Genomic DNA, 12,490 nt, shown 5'->3' with positions numbered 1-12,490 from the left:
AGACAACCCTCAGAATGGGATAAAATATTTGTAAATGAAACAACTGACAAATTGTTAATCTCCAACATTTACAAGCAGTTCATGTAACTCAATATCAGACAGACTAACAATCAAATTGGGCAGAAGACCTAAACAGACATTTATCCAAAGAAGATATACAGATTGACAACAAACACATGAAAGGATGCTCAACATCACTAATAATTAGAGAAATGCAAATCAAAACTACAATGAAGTATCACCTCACACAAGTCAGAATGGCCATCATGAAAAAATCTACAAACAATAAATGCTGGATAGAGTGTGTGGAAAAGGGAACCTTCTTGCATTGTTGGTGGGAATGTAAATTGATACAGCCACTATGGAGAACAGTTTGGAGGTTCCTTAAAAAACAAAAAATACAACTTCCATATGACCCAGCAATCCCACTTCTAGGTATATACCCTGAGAAAAACATAACTCAAAAAGAGTCATGTACCAAAATGTTCATTACACACTATTTACATTAGTCAGGACGTGGAAGCACCCTAAGTGTCCATTGACTGATGAATGGATAAAGATGATTTGGCACATATATACAATGGGATATTACTCAGCCATAAAAAGAAACAAAATTGAGTTATTTGTAGTGAGCTGGATGGACCTAGAATCTGTCATACAGAGTGAAGTATGTCAGAAAGAGAAAAACAAATATCATATGCTAACACATATATATGGAATCTGAAAAAAAAAAAAGGTTTCAAAGAACTTAGGGACAGGACCAGAATAAAGATGCAGAAACAGAGAATGGACTTGAGGACATGGGGAGGGGGAAGGGTAAGCTGGGACAAAGTGAGAGAGTGGCATGGACATATATAAACTACCAAATGTAAAATAGATAGCTAGTGGGAAACAACCACATAGCACATGGAGATCAGCTCGGTGCTTTGTGACCACCTATATGGGTGGGATAGGGAGTGTGGGAGGGAGACCCAAGAGGAAGGTGATTTGGGGATATATGTATATGTATAACTGATTCAATTCATTATAAATTAGAAACTAACACACCATTGTAAAGCTATTATACTCCAATAAAAATGTTAAAAAAACATACTGAGATATCATCTCACACCTATTATGATGGCTATTATCCAAAAGACAAGAGGTAGCAAATGTTGAGAAGGATGTGGAAAAAAGGGAACCTTTATAGATTATTGGTGAGAATATAAAATGATACAACCATTATGGAAAAGAGTATGGTGGTTCCTCAAAAATGATTCATATATCATCACAGCATATGATCCAGCTATCCTACTTCGGGTTATGTATCTGAATGCATTGAATACAGTATCTAGAAGAGATGTCTGCATACTGATGTTCACTGTAGCATTATTCACAATAGCCAAGATATGAAAAAAATCTAAATTTAAATGTCATTCAGTGAATGAATGTATAAAGAAAATGTGAGATAGATGAAAGATAGATAGATACATAGATCGATAGATAAATATATAATGGAATATTAGCTATAAAAAGAAATAAATCTCATTTGTGACAACATGGATTATTCTGGAGGGCAGTATCCTATTTGAAATAAGCTAAAAAAGGAAAGACAAAAACTATATGGTATCACTTATATGTGCAATCTAAAAAAATGCTGATTTCATAAATCAGAGAATAGAATGGTGGTTGCCAGGGCCTGGGGGTAGGGGGAAATGAGATGATGTAGGTCGAAGTGTACACATTTGCAATTTTAAGAATAATTTCTGAAGATCTAAAGTACATTACAGACTTAAAAATACTGTATTGTATACTTGAAAGTTGTTGAGAGTAGATCTTAAGCATTCTCAGCACACACACACACACACACACACACACACACACACACACACAGATGCCTATGTTAACTATGTGAGGTGATAGATGTGTTAATCATCTTGAGTTTGATAATTATTCTATAATGGTTGTGTACATAAAATCATCACGTTGTAGACTTTAAATATATACAATTATATTTGACAATTATTCCTCAATAAATTTAAGAAAAGAGTTACATTAATCCTGAGGCAAGAGAGGCTGTCACTATATTAAGAAAGAATACAAACCTGACTGCAATAGGTTCTGCTCACAAAGATACTGTTTTATATTACTGCTTTACATTATTATGTTTTAGTCCCAACTGTTGTTCGGCCTTTGACTTCCAGAATTTGCCCCCTGTGAACTTGTTTTAAAAATTATGGCCATTATTCAATCACCATATATTGATAACTATACTAGGATGTAGCAGAAGTTTTTTGTTTTTGTTTTAAAATTGGGGTATAGTTGCTTTACAATGTTGTGTTAGTTTCTGCTGTACAACGTAGTGAATTAGCTCTATGTATACATATATCCCCTCCCTCTTGGACCTCCCTCCCATCCCCCCCATCCCACCCATTTAGGTACCACAGAGCACTGAGCTGAGCTCCCTGCATTATATAGTCTATGTATACATATATCCCCTCCCTCTTGGACCTCCCTCCCATCCCCCCCATCCCACCCATTTAGGTACCACAGAGCACTGAGCTGAGCTCCCTGCATTATATAGCATGTTCCCACTAGCTATCTGTTTTACACATGGTAGTGTACATATGTCAATCCCAATGGATGTAGCAGAGGTTTTAAAATATTTGGTTTGGTTTTTTTTTTTTTTTTTTTTTTTTTTGTGGTATGCGGGCCTCTCACTGTTGTGGCCTCTCCCGTTGTGGAGCACAGGCTCCGGACGCGCAGGCTCAGCGGCCATGGCTCATGGGCCTAGCCGCTCCGCGGCATGTGGGATCTTCCCGGACCGGGGCACGAACCCGTATCCCCTACATCGGCAGGCGGACTCCCAACCACTGTGCCACTAGGGAAGCCCTAAAATATTTTTTTCCTGTTCCTTGAGCTAAATAACACTTCCAGGAAGCATGTCACACTCCTTTCCTATATATAAACTTAGAATGGCCGCTGAAATATGTTGGTTGAGAGGGTGGTTCTGGGGTCTGGCCCCACAGGGAAATTTTTTACTCCACTGGCCAGTGTGACCCAAGCTCTGATGTAAAGTTTTTAAGGTTGTGTTTTGCACAAAGGCTCTCAGGCCAAAGGTGAGACTAGGGACAGAAATAATCACTGAGACATCAACCTTGATGTAAGACTGAGTTAGCAAAGAGGAAAGTGTGAATTTTAGTAATTAAGTGAGGGGACACTTTTTCAAATTTGAACAAGGCACTATACCTACTAGTAGTGCTCCTGAGGGTGGCCTTGGACAAGTGACTTAGCCTCTCTGTGCCTCAGTTTCCTCGTTTGTAAAATGGAGTTGTGAGGAATAAATGAATTAGTATACATATAAAATGCTTTAAACTACCTATTAGTAAAACACCCACCGTTGGTTGGTTGATTCCTCAGCTCTCTCTCTCAGTTTCCCAGCAACCTTAGAGCTAGCAGTAGCCTGTTGACAATTTCCCCCAGTGTGCTGTAAGGGAAAGTCACTGGGTTCTTGGGCACTCTCTTTAAAATGGATAGGCTTGCCTGACATGCTCCTCCCTTTGTCCCTTACCTTCTTCCTGCCTGGGATGGGCATCTGATGCCTGGAGGTACAGCATGTATTTTGTGGCCTAGTAGATGAAAGCCCTATGCTAAGGTTTGCAGATGGGAAAATAGAAGGAGCCCATTGCCTTTAATGAAATCACTGAGACACAGAACCATTCCTGGGAGGCCTGATCCTAGAAATCTTAATCCGTGAAGCAGATTACTTAGCTCATATAGGTTGCATATTACAAACAGTTACACCTTATGTATTTCAGTCACATTAGTGAAATTTGCAGTTATTTGCAGCTGAATGTATTGATGACAGGTACAGTTAAACTGATAATTATTATTGCTATTATTATTTTCTGTGAGAAAAAGGAAAACAATATCCTGTGTAAGTAACCTCTAGAAATTGAGGGAAGAAATCTGCTTTTCTGGTTACATTTACTTTACAGATAAAGAGACTCAATAGGTTAAAATGCCCAGATTTCACAATTTTTTACCAGTAAAGACAGAATCCACACCATATACCTGCAAGCAAATTTGTTGCTTTTCTACAATTGCATGCTGTGGCCAAGTTTCCATCCAACCACTGTACTTTAAAATTACCATGCTATTCTCTTAAATTTAAAACTAATTTTTTTATTTCACCCAGTGTGTTGAGAAGCAGTTGAACCTTGAAAGTATCATGTCATATATTAAGCACATATTCTAGTTATATAGCTTCTCTATATTTAATCCGGGATCATTCTAATGATTTATGCAATAAGTTAAAACTATTGAAGAGTGTAGGGCCAAACTCTGAGTCTTGAGACATACAAGCAGATGATAACCTCGTTAAATTGTAACTCACATTCAAAGATTTTCCCCCAACCAGATATCAACTGATTATTCATCATTTGTTTACTACTGTTATTAGAATAATAATAACAAAGGTTCTCTTTAAACACTTTCAAAGGGTCATGCACTTGTTAAAACTGCTTTAAATGTATTTTAAAATTTGATCTTCACAGAAACCCATGAAGTGGACCTTATCATTATTTTTTTTTCTGAGAAAAGCTAACACCAAGAAAACGTTTTAATTAAACTACAGAAACAATGGTTATAGTACAGAATATTCAAGAGCAGAAAGATACACCATGTTATAAGTACTTACAAAGTTACAAACCATTTGTTTCCTTAACATTTTCCACATTTTAAGTTCATACATGAAGATGATCGGATTTACCATTTTTGAAGGGGGAGAGGAAGAAAAAAAAAAGGTGTATTTATCACCGCTAGATGTGCTCACTGTATGCTCCGTTATTTATATGCAAGGCCCGGGTGACTGGAAGTGCAGTTGTCAGGCATTTTAATAAACTGGACAGCCATTTGTTTCTGCACGACAAGGCATCTTTACACAGGAGCAATCAGGAGAAAACAGGAAACAGCCAAGCACCCTGCACTGCATCACGCCACCTTAACAGCTAACCAGCATTACTCAACTGCTACACAACTGTGCCTAGTGCACAAAAATACATAAGAGAAGAGATTAGAATTGTGTTTGGTAAACAATCCTTTAAAAAAAAATCAAGTCTTTTCACCTGAAAAGTCTTTATACAAAGTTGGGTTCAGTTTACCATTTAGACCTGAAGGTAAATAACATATACAAACAATTTACACCAACTTTTGTAAGTTTTTAATTTTAAGATATGAAGGCAATGTTGAGTCAATCTCTTGACAGCTTTAGGCTGTGTGTAATGGCTGCACACGTTTCCTTAAGTCAGGAGGCCACAAATGAGGTTACCAATCTGTTTAATTTCAAACAAAAAAAGTCAGCACTATATAAACAAAAAGGAAATTTTACCTCAAATATCCAAGCCAATAATGAAATCTGAAGTCGTTCACCTCACTAAATTACAAGAAATTTGAATAACAGCAACAAAACGGCACATAAAATGAGTTTGCCACCTGAGGCAAAGCTTAAAACAAGTAAAAAGTTAGACAAAATGTTACAAAATAACCTTTTCAATAGCCAGTTGCTTGTTCCAAGGACTCTTCAGTGGACTGAGTACTACTGAGTACGTGGGTCCTTTTTCCCCAAGTCTTCCTTTTATGTTGCTTGTCGGCACATCATTTGCTTAAGAGGACACCGCTCCTTCCTCTTCAGAAGACTTGGGAGGACTCTTGGATCGCGACCTGGACTTGGATTCCCTCTTGGACACGGGTGGAGGACTCCTGAACCTAGACCTGGACCTGGACTGCGAGCGAGATCTGGAGACAGACGAGGACTTCGACTTGGACCTTCGCGCCAATCTGGACTTGGCAGTTGATCGCGATCTTGAGCGAGACTTGGAGGGGCTGTAGCGAGATCTACTCCGGGACCTGGACCGGCTCCGACTCTGGGATCGGCTGTAGCGACGCTGCCTAGGGCTGCGGCTCCGACGTCCGTAGACACCGTCCCCGTACCTACGGGGCGGGGGTCCCCAGCAGCTATGGTTTCGAGTCCGGGGGGCGGCCGTAGCACGCCATCTGCACCCGCAACTCGCAGCCGTCCAGCACGGCCCCGTCCATGGCGTCCTCAGCGTCGCGCTTGTTGTGGAAGCGGACGAAGGCAAAGCCACAAGACTCCTTGGTGTAGCGGTCCCCTGGGATATACACATCACCGACGCGTGCATACTTCTCGAACACGCGCCTCAGGGTGTCTGGCGAGGTGCGGTAGGTCAGGTTGTCCACCTTGAGAGAGGTCATGCCCTCCACATCGGGAGGCGGGCGGCCGTAACTCGTCGCTCTGAAGAGTCGGGCCGGGGCCCGTGACTGCGCGCCGATGGACTAACGCCCTGGCGGGCTCGCGTGCTCGGCTGCGGCGGCGGTTTCATCAGACTAGCTCGGCTCGACGCCGCCCCTCTCCCCGGCGGTTGGTTTCCGCGTGGAAACGTTTGAAAAGGCCTGACTAGGAAAACTGAAAAAGAGCTCAACACGCGACTCCACCAGAGAAGCAACTCTATCATTATTTTTATTTGAGAAAATAGAGGGATGGAGACAGTAGATATAGATCCCTAGGTAAGCAGTGAACTAGGTTATAAGGCCTGCATGCTTTGAATAGTTCTCAATATCTATATAAGGAAACATATTACACTGGAAGAGACCACATGATACTACATCTCTTTCTGATTGACTTCTTTCATCAGGGAGGCCTCCTGAGATGACACTAATATGCAATCCCTTGGACCTGGGCCAGGGGGTTCTTTTCTACATGTAGGACATACGGTGCCAAAGTTCTTATATCAGATATGAGGAGGGCTTAGGGAAGCCATGTCCAAATCATATCTTGAAGAAAAATGATCTTCACCATCACTCTAGCATCAGCAGAGTATGCATGGAGCTTCTGTGGATCTGATTCACATGCTACTACCACTACATCTGCACACTCCCTTGTCTCTGCCTTCCTGTTTCTATGGATGTCCTTTCATGCTTCTAACAGGGCATCAGTTCAGCATCTCTCCCCATTTTCTTTCTCTCTTTTTTAACAGATTTATTGAATAATAATTCATACCATACAGTCCATCTATTTAAATTATATAATTCAATGTTTTTTATTATGCTTACAGATGTATGCAACCATCATCAAAATTTTAGAATGTCATCTCAAAAAGAAAGAGAGCCATATCTTATAGCTATATCTCCCCATCTCACAGCCTCCTAGCCCACAGCAATCACTAATCTACTTTCTGTGTGCATTTGCCTATTCTGGACATTTTATATAAAAGGAATCATATAGTATAGTGTGTCATTTTGGTATCAGGGTATTACTGGCCTTAAAATGATTTGGGAAGTATTCCTTCTTCTACTGTTTTGGAAGAATTTGTAAAGCATTGGTATTAACCAGTGAAGCCTCCTGGGTCTGAGCATTTCTTAGTGAGTAGTTTTTTTTTTATACTAATTCAATATCTGTATGTTATATGTTGTGATCTTTAATTTTACATGTCAACTTGACTGGGCCATGGGATGCCCAGATATTTGGTCAAAAATTATTCTGGTTGTTTCTATGAGGGTGTTATTGAATGAGATTAAGATTTAAATCAGTAAACTAAGTAAAGCAGATTACCCTTCTTAATGTGAGTGGCCTGATCCAATCATTTGAACGCCTGAACAGAACAAAAAGGCTGACTCTCCTCTAAGAGAACACTTTCTGCCTGACAGCCTTCAAACTGGAACACTGGTTTTTTTTTGGTTTTTTTCCTAGCCTTCGACCTAAACTGAAAAATGGATTTTTCACAGGGCAGTAGCCTGCCAGACTTTGGATGGGAATTATACCAACTGCACACTTAGACTGGACCTAAACCATCAGCTCTCCTGGGTTTCCAGCCTGCCGACTCACTCTTCAGATCTTGGGACTAGCCAGCATTCAAAATCATGTGAGAGAGTTTTTCATTATAATTCTCTCATCTATCTATCTATCTATCTATCTATCTATCTATCTATCTATCTATCCATCTATCATCTATCTGTATCTATCATCTATCTATGTATCTATCTATAATTTCTCAATTGCACATAGAACTTATCTGTTATATATAGATATACATATTTTGTAAGGTGGCTCAGCTATGAATACATGCTGTCAGTTTTTGTTTATATGGAAATGTCTTTATTTCACCTTCATATTTGAAGGACAGTTTTGTTGGTTATAGGATTAATGTTTTTGTTGTAGTTGTTGTTGTATAACACATTGAATATGTTATCCCACTGCCTTCTACTTTGCCTTGCACTTTGGTTTTGATGAGAAGTCAGCTGCCAGTTTTATTAGAGCTGCCTGTGAGTGATGAGTCATTTTGCTCTCTCTGCTTTCAGGATTTTCTCCTTGCTTTTGGCTTTCAGCATTTTTATGGTGATGTCTCTGTTTATGTATCCATTATATTTATTCTACTTAGAGTTTATTGAGTTTACCATAAGAGGTAATTGTTTTTCTTACAATTTGAGAACATTTTGACTGTTATTTAATTGAATATTTCTTTCTATTCCTTTCACTCACTCCTCTCTTTTTGGAACTCTCAGTATAGGGATGTGGTCATATTTGTTTGCATTCCACATTTCTCTGACACTCTGTTCATTTTTCCTATAATTTTCCATTTCTTTGGATTGACTAGTCTATTGTTCAATCAGCAAGTCTGCTAATTCTTTCTTATGTCAGTTCAAATGTGCTGTTGAGCCACTCTAACGAAATTTTCATTTCAGTTTTTATACTTTTCAACTCCAGAGTATCCATTTGCTTCTTTCTTATAGTGTCTATATCTTTATACTCTCTATGTGATATGACATTGCCTTCATACCTTCCATTACTTCTTTTTTTAAACATCTTTATTGGAGTATAATTGCTTTACAAAGGTGTGTCACTTTCTACTTTATAATAAAGTGAATCAGCTATACACACACATATATCACCATATATCCTACCTCTTGCTTCTCCCTCCCACCCTCCATATCCCACCCATCTAGGTGGTGACAAAGCACCAAGCTGATCTCCCTGTGCTATGCGGCTGCTTCAGATTAGCTATCTATTTTACATTTGGTAATGTATATATATCCATGCCACTCTCTCACTTCGTCCCACCTTACCCTTGCCCCTCCCTGTGTGCTCAAGTCCATTCTCTACGTCTGTCTTTATTCCTGTCCTGTCCCTAGGTTCTTCAGAAACATTTTTTTAAGATTCCATATATATGTGTTAGCATACAGTATTTGATTTTCTCTTTCAAACGTACTCACCTCTGTATGACAGACTCTAGTTCCATCCACCTCACTACAAATAACTCAATTTCATTTCTTTTCATGGCTGAGTAATATTCCATTGTATATTTGTGCCACAACTTCTTTATCTAGTCATCTGTCGATGGACACTTAAGTTGCTTCCTTGTCCTGGCTATTGTAAATAGAGCAGCAATGAACACTGTGGTACATGACTCTTTGAATTATGGTTTTCTAAGGGTATATGACCAGTAGTGGGATTGCTGGGTCATGTGGTAGTTTTATTTTTAGCTTTTTAAGGAAGCTACAAACTGTTCTCCATAGTGGCTGTATCAATTTACATTCCCAACCACAATGCAAGAGGGTTCCCTTTTCTACACACTCTCCCCAGAATTTACTGTTTGTAGATTTTTGATGATGGCCATTATGACCAGTGTGAGGAGATACCTCATTGCACTTTTGATTTGCATTTCTCTAATGATTAGTGATGTTGAGCATCTTTTCATGTGTTTGTTGGTGATCTGTATATCTTCTTTGGAGAAATGTCTATTTAGGTCTTCTGCCAATTTTTTTGTTTGATTGATATTGAGGTGCATAGGCTGCTTGTAAATTTTGGAGATTAATCATTTGTCAGTTATCTCGTTTGCAAATATTTTATCCCATTCTGAGGGTTGTCTTTTCATCTTATTTATGGTTTCCTTTGCTGTGCAAAAGCTTTTAAGTTTCATTAGGTCCCATTTGTTGATTTTTGGTTTTATTTCCATTTCTCTAGGAGGTGGGTCAAAAAGGATCTTGCTGTGACTTATGTCATAGAGTGCTCTGCCTGTGTTTTCCTCTAAGAGTTTTATAGTGTCTGGCCTTACATTTAGGTCTTTAAGTGACCATATGTGTGTAGGTTTATCTCTGGTCTTTCTATCCTGTTCCATTGATCTATATTTCTGTTTTTGTGCCAGTTCCATACTGTCTTAATTATTGTAGCTTTGTAGTATAGTCTGAAATCTGGGATCCTGATTCCACCAGCTCTGTTTTTCTTTTTCAAGATTGCTTTGGCTCTTCGGGGTCTTTTGCATTTCCATACAAATTGTGAAAGTTTTTGTCCTAATTCTGTGAAAAAAAAGCCATTGGTAGTTTTATAGGGATTGCATTGAATCTGTAGATTGCTTTGGGTAGTATAGTCATTTTCACAATGTTGATTCTTCCAATCCAAGGACATGGTATATTTCTCCATCTGTTTGTATCATCTTTAATTTTTTTCAACAGTGTCAGAGTTTTCTGCATACAAGTTTTTGTCTCCTTAGATAGGTTTTTTCCTAGGTATTTTATTCTTTTTGTTTATCATTGGGAGTGTTTCCTTAATTTCTCTTTCAGATTTTTCATCTATAGTATATAGGAATGCAAGAGATTTCAGTGCATTAATTTTGTATCCTGCTACTTTACCAAATTGTGTGATTAGCTCTAGTAGTTTTCTGGTTGCATGTTTAGGATTCCCTATATAGCATAATGTCATCTGCAAACAGTGACAGCTTTACTTCTTTTCTGATTTGGATTCCTTTTATTTCTTTTTCTTCTCTGATTGCTGTGGCTAAAACTTCCAATGCTATGTTGAATAATAGTGGTGAGAGTGGACAACCTCGTCTTGTTCCTGATCTTAGATGAAACGGTTTCAGTTTTTCACCATTGAGAATGATGTTGGCTGTGGGTTTGTCATATATGGCTTCTTTATGTTTAGGTAAGTTCACTCTATGCCTACTCTCTGGAAGGTTTTTATCACAAATGAGTGTTGAATTTTGTTGAAAGCTTTTTCTGCATCTGTTGAGATGATCATATGATTTTTCACCTTCAATTTGTTAATATGGTTTATCACATTGATTGATTTGCATAGATTGAAGAATCCTTGCATTCCTGGGAGAAACCCCACTTGATCATGGTGTATGATCCTTTTAATGTGCTGTTGGATTCTGTTTGCTAGTATTTTGTTGAGTATTTTTGCATCTATGTTCATCAGTGATATTGGCCTGTAGTTTTCTTTCTTTGTGACATCTTTGTCTGGTTTTGGTATCAGGGTGATGGTAACCTTATAGAATGAATTTGGGAGGTTCCACCTTCTGCTATATTTTAGAAGGGTTTTAGAAGGATAGGTCTTAGCTCTTCTCTAAATGTTTGATAGAATTAGCCTCTGAAGCCATCTGGTCTTGAGAATTTGTTTGTTGGAAGATTTTTAATCAGAGTCGCAGTTTCAGTGCTTGTGATTTGTCTGTTTATATTTTCTAATTGTCCCTGGTTCAGTCTTGGAAGGTTGTGCTTTTCTAAGATTTGTCCATTTCTTCCAAGTTGTCCATTTTATTGGCATATAGTTGCTTGTAGTAATCTCTCATGATCCTTTGTATTTCTGCAGTGTCAGTTGTTACTTCTCCTTTTTCGTTTCTAATTCTAGTGATTTGAGTCTTGTCCCTTTTTTTTTTTGATGAGTCTGGCTAATCATTTATCAATTTTATTTATCTTCTCCAAGAACCAGCTTTTAGTTTTATTGATATTTGCTATTGTTTCCTTCATATCTTTTTCATTTATTTCTGATCTGATCTTTATGATTTCTTTTCTTCTTCTAACTTTGTGGGTTTTTTGTTCTTCTTTCACTAATTGCTTTAGGTGTAAGGTTAGGTTGTTTATTTGAGATGTTTCTTGAGGTAGGATTGTATTGCTATAAACTTCCCTCATAGAACTGCTTTTGCTGCATTCCATAGGTTTTGAATCATCATGTTTTCATTGTCATTTGTTTCTAGGTAATTTTTGATTTCCTGTTAGATTTCTTCAGTGATCACCTGGTTATTTAGTAGCATATTGTTTAGCCTCCATGTGTTTTTATTTTTTACAGATTGTTTTTCCTGTAATTGATATCTAGTTTCATAGGGTTGTGGTTTCAAAAGATATTTGATATAATTTCTATTTTCTTAAATTTACCAAGGCTTGATTTGTGATCCAAGATATGATCTATCCTGGAGAATGTTCCATGAACCCTTGATAAGAAAGTGTATTCTGTTGTTTTATATTTAATGTCCTATAAATATCAATTACATCCAACTTGTTTAATGTATCTTTTTTTTTTTTTTTTTTTTTTTTTTTTTCAGTACGCAGGCCTCTCACCGCTGCGGCCTCTCCCGTCGCGGGGCACAGGCTCCGGACACGCAGGCTCAGCGGCCATGGCTTACGGGCCCAGCCGCTCCGCAGCATGTGGGATCCTCCCGGA

General features: G+C 38.4%; 1 pseudogene; it reads right to left on the bottom strand.

Moving 5' to 3' along the window:
- Positions 1-4,769: 4,769 nt before the first annotated feature.
- Positions 4,770-6,280, bottom strand: LOC102992451 (serine/arginine-rich splicing factor 2-like; annotated as a pseudogene).
- Between the last annotated feature and the right edge of the window lie 6,210 nt (positions 6,281-12,490).

This window comes from Physeter macrocephalus, chromosome 19 (genome assembly GCF_002837175.3).
Source record: "Physeter macrocephalus isolate SW-GA chromosome 19, ASM283717v5, whole genome shotgun sequence".
Lineage (NCBI taxonomy): Eukaryota > Metazoa > Chordata > Mammalia > Artiodactyla > Physeteridae > Physeter > Physeter macrocephalus.
Note: the sequence above shows the minus strand (reverse complement) of the source record. Positions and strands in the feature narration are given on the sequence as shown.